Consider the following 4,724-nt stretch of genomic DNA (forward strand, 5'->3'; position numbering starts at 1 on the left):
TCCTCTTAACATTTCTTGTAAGACTGGTTTAATGGTGAGGAATGCCTTTTACTTTTGTTTGTCTATCTCTCCTTCTATTCTGAACGATAGCCTTGCTGGATAGAGTATTCTTGGTTGCAGGTTTTTTTCTTTCAGCACTTTGAATATATCATACCACTCCCTTCTGGACTGCAGAGTTTCTTCTGAAAAATCAGCGGATAGACTTAAGGAGTTTCCCTTGCATATAACTTTTTTCTCTTGCTGCTTTTAAAGTTCTCTCTTTACCACTATTTTTTGCCATTTTAATTATTATGTGTCTTGGTGTAGACTTCCTTGGGTTTATTTTGTTGGGGACTCAGAGTCTTCTGAATCTTGATTTGTCTCCTTCTCCACATTAGGGAATTTTTCAGCTATTATTTCTTCTAACAAATTTTTCTGGCTGCTTTTCTCTCTCTTCTCCTTCTGGGATCCCTATAATGCTAATGTTATTACATTTGATGGTGTCACTGAGTTCTCTCTTCTCATTTTATATTGTTCTTTTACTCTTTCCTTTTCAGCTTAGTTGCTTTCCATTACTGTTCTTTCAGTAATGATCTGTTCTTTTGCTTCCTCTAGTCCACTATTTATTCACTCTAGTGTGTTTTTAATTTTAGTTAATGAGTTCTTCATCTCTGGTTCTTTTTTTATATTTTCTAATATCTTTGTTGAATTTCTCACTATGATCCTCTACTCTTTTCTCACATCCAGTAAGTATGTTCATGACCATTACTTTGAATTCTCTATTGGGTATATTGCTTATCTCTGTTTCATTTAGCTCTTTTGCTGTGCTTTTGACCTGTTCTTTCATTTGGGACATAAGCCGCAGTTTCATTTTGTCTAACTCCCTGTGTCTGTTTCTATGTATTGGGAAAGTCAGCTATGTCCCTGATCTTGAAAAAAGTGGTCTTATGAAGAAGAGGCCCTGTAGTGTCCTGTTGTGTAATGTCCCCTGTTCACCAAAAACTAGCATTTCAGGTGTCTTCTCTGGGTGTTGCATGCCCTAGGGCTGTGATTGTTGAGTCATGTTTGCCATCAGTTGTCATCTGCAATGGCCTTCTTTGCCTGTTGTGGACAAGGTTTGGTCCCTGTGATGTTAAAGGGCCAGTCTGGGGCCACCTTGGGCTTGAGTTGGGTCAGACCAGATGCCTGGCCTCACCCCATTTGCCAGAACTGTGGTTGTACCAAACTTCAGGGTGCTCACTTTCTGCTGCCCGCTGTGAGATCATCGTTGGTGGGTAGAGCTGGCAGTCAGAGGTCTGTACCCATCCCAGAGCTGGGAATATAGTCAAACTGATGTGTGTGATTATATTCCCTCTCCCAGGGCAAGAGTCACTTGGGAGTGGTCCTGGACAGTGTTGGAGCTGCCTGCTGCTTACAAGATGAGAGGCATCTAGTGCTGCTTTGGATGGACTCCTGCCCAGTGGGGATGGTTGGAGGGGGCAGCCTGCAGGAGAATGCAGGAGTGGGTGAAGCGGTGTTAGCAAGCTACATGGCAAGTGTTCCAGCTGGTTCCTGCAGCTGTCTGGGTATCTGGATTAGGGTGGGGGTAGGGGAGAGAAATGGTGCCTGCCAGGTCTTTTATTCTTGGAGAAGTCTCCTAAAAATCCCTGCCCTTCCAGGAGAAGTTCTGAGATTAGTAAATAAATCTCCTTTCTCAATATCCCAGCCACTTTTCAAACTGCCACTTCTATGCTGTATCCCTGCAGGGCTGTTTGTTATGCTGTCTCTTTAAGGATGGAGACTGTTTCCTCTTGCCCTCCAGCTCTCCCAGAGCCAAGCCAAGTGATTTTTAAAATTCTAGGTGTTAAGCTCCAGTGATTGTAAAAGTTAAAAAAAAAAAAAAAAAAAAAAAGTTAAGCCCCTCTGTCTTTCAAAGACAAATATTACGGGGGTTTGTCTCTACAGTGCAGGTCACCCATGTCTGGGGTGCCTGGCAGGAGATCTCTTCCTCTCCCTTTTCCGTGCTTGTGGCATCCCTCACATTTGTGGTTGGTTTTCCTGGGGGTCTGGTTCTAACCACATCTCCATTATTCCTCCCATTCTTTTCATTGTGGCCTCTTCTCTTCAATTAACTGTGGAGGGTCTGTTCTGACCGTCTTCAGGTTGTTTTCTGGGTTGGTTACACTGATACGGGTGTATCGAGGGGTATCCATGAGACAAATGAGCTTAGGATCCTCCTACTTTGCCATCTTTCCCAGAAATTCATATTGCATTTTTCATTTATCTTTTACCTGTTTGTTTTTTTTAATGTACTCTAGATACAAGTCCCTTGCAGGTTATATAAATTATAAATATCTTACTGTATAGTTTAACTTTTCACTTATATTTTATCTTCTTTTTTTTTGATAGGGAAAAATGTTTTTTAATTACACACTCAATCCATTGGATGTATTTCAAAATACCCCCCAAAACACTTTTCTTCATTTATCAGTGAAAGAAGTTAGAAAGTAATGTCAAAAAAATAGCATATGGCAATCAAATTTCCCTGAAAGTCACAGTCACGTATAGAGTACATCCTAGAAAAGAGGAGGGGCCAGACAGGTTCTCCCTACTTTCAGGAATTTCATCAAGTACTGGACCTACTCATGGGTGGAGAGAAAAGGCAACTTTTAACTATGAGTATGTTATTAAATGAGGCGTTTACTATACTCCTTCCTAAGAGTACCAGGTGGGGGACAAGTGTTCTAAACTTGATCTAGGAAATGGAATGTGGAGTCAGTCCATCCTCTTCCCTCTAAGAGCTGTCCAGTGGCTAATGAATTTAAAAAACATGACTAAATAAAAACAAATGCCCCACATACTCTCTCCTCCCCCCCCCCCAATAAAGGTAAAAGAAAAAACCTGGATTTCCCAGATTATTCTCCAGAATAATAGTTGCTTTATATATTTGGTATAAGTGGGATGTTAAAGTCCTTTACTGTTAGTTCATTGCTATCAATTTCTTCCTTTACATATCTATTAATAGTTGCTTTATGTATTTGGCTGCTTTCATGTTGGGTACATAAATATTTGCAACTCGAGAGTGGATGGAGCCTGGGAGTAGCTTTAACAACCCAAATTCGTCGATTACAGAGTCATCACAAGCATGCCTTGCTTTTAAACAACAAAAAAAATATTTTTGAAACAACAAGATAAAAACCTAGTACTAATCACTTTCTGACAATACACAATTACTGAATTAACTAATATTGAGAAGGGGAAGGGAATCATACCTATGGGCCTTGTCTCACACAAGTGCATGTTTGTAGGTGCAAGGCACTTGTCATTATTGCAGAAATGAATTTTAATTTTTCATCTTTAGTTTAACATTGCTTTTAGTACAATGCTGACACCAGCAGTGCAGAAAGGACTCTGGAGAGTTGTTCATAGCAGCAGCTCTCCTTTGGTTCTGGAGGCTCCAGGCCAGCCAATATTGCCTGGTCACATACATTCTTTAGGCCTTTCTGTGAGTGCAGAACCCGCCACATATTTGACCACCTTCAGGTCATGGGCCAGCTTTTCACATCATTTCAGCAGTCTCTTTGTTCTTGGTTTCTCAATCGTAGAGGAGTCATCTTTAAGATCAATTTGGGTCCCAACAAGCAAGAAAGTCTTGGGACAGTGGTAAGTTATCTCAGGCACCCACATTTCCTTCACATTTTCGAGTGAGGAGGCAGAGATCACTGAATAACAGACTGGAATACATTTGTAGAAATGTATTCGTAAATACGTTGAAATACGTTTGTAGAATAACTTGGCAGTTGTAATCTGTCATAGTCCTCTTGCCCCGCAGTATCAGAAAGTCCAAGAGTGTATGGCCCCCTATCGATCATAATGGTGACTGCATAGTTGTCACCAAGAGTCGGTACATATTCAGAAATGTGTTTGTTGTGTAGGATATCAGGAGACACGTTTTACCAACAGCACCGTCACCCACAGCAACGCACTTAATTGTCTGCATTACTGAAACAATTTTGTATCCACTTTAAATATTTCAAATTCGGTGGTGATCTCAGCTTCTCCGCAGGGGCATTGGCAGTGCCGTGTGGTGTCTCCTCTTGTATTTTATCTTCTGATGAACAAAAGTTTCTCTTTGACACGTAGTTGAATTAGTCAACCTTTTTTCTTTTATAGTTAGAATGTTTGGGAGCCTGTTGAAGAAATCCTTCCATACACCGCGGTCATGAAAACGTCTCCTATTTAACTTCTGGGAGCTTTATTATTTTCCTTTCACATTTAGATCTATAATCCACTTAATTGATTTTTCTATATGATGTGGGATAAGGGTCCCTTTTTCTTCTAAATGGATATTCACCATTTATTGACAAGGTGATCCTTTCCCTACTTTAATGTAAGGCTAGCTTTTTCATAAATGAAAGATAATAAATGTGTTGCTATATCTGGACTTTTTATTCTTTTTGTTCTTTGTTCTATTTGCTGGTCCTTGCACCAGTATACCTACTATTTTAATGTAGATTTAATATGTCTTGATATCTGAAGCATAAATCCTCCCAATTTTATTTACTTCTTTAAACTCTTCTTGGCTATTCTTAGTAATGTCCTTTTTGTCATTAGAAATATTTATTCTTTGTGCTTTCTCTCTTTTTTTCCTTTGTCAGTCTTAGTGCAGGTATGTATCACTTTTGTTGGTCTTTCCAAAACCCAACATTTGGTTGTATTGATTTTATTTAAAGTTTGCTTTTCATTTCAGTAGTTTCTGCTTTTGT

At 39.6% G+C, this 4,724-nt stretch overlaps 1 pseudogene; it reads right to left on the minus strand.

Moving 5' to 3' along the window:
• Nucleotides 1–3,332: 3,332 nt before the first annotated feature.
• On the minus strand, nt 3,333–3,986 carry LOC145715139 (cell division control protein 42 homolog pseudogene; annotated as a pseudogene).
• Nucleotides 3,987–4,724: the final 738 nt, after the last annotated feature.

Source organism: Panthera onca (genome assembly GCF_046562875.1).
Source record: "Panthera onca isolate mPanOnc1 chromosome E1 unlocalized genomic scaffold, mPanOnc1 haplotype 2 h2.Chr16_ul_3, whole genome shotgun sequence".
Classification (NCBI taxonomy): domain Eukaryota; kingdom Metazoa; phylum Chordata; class Mammalia; order Carnivora; family Felidae; genus Panthera; species Panthera onca.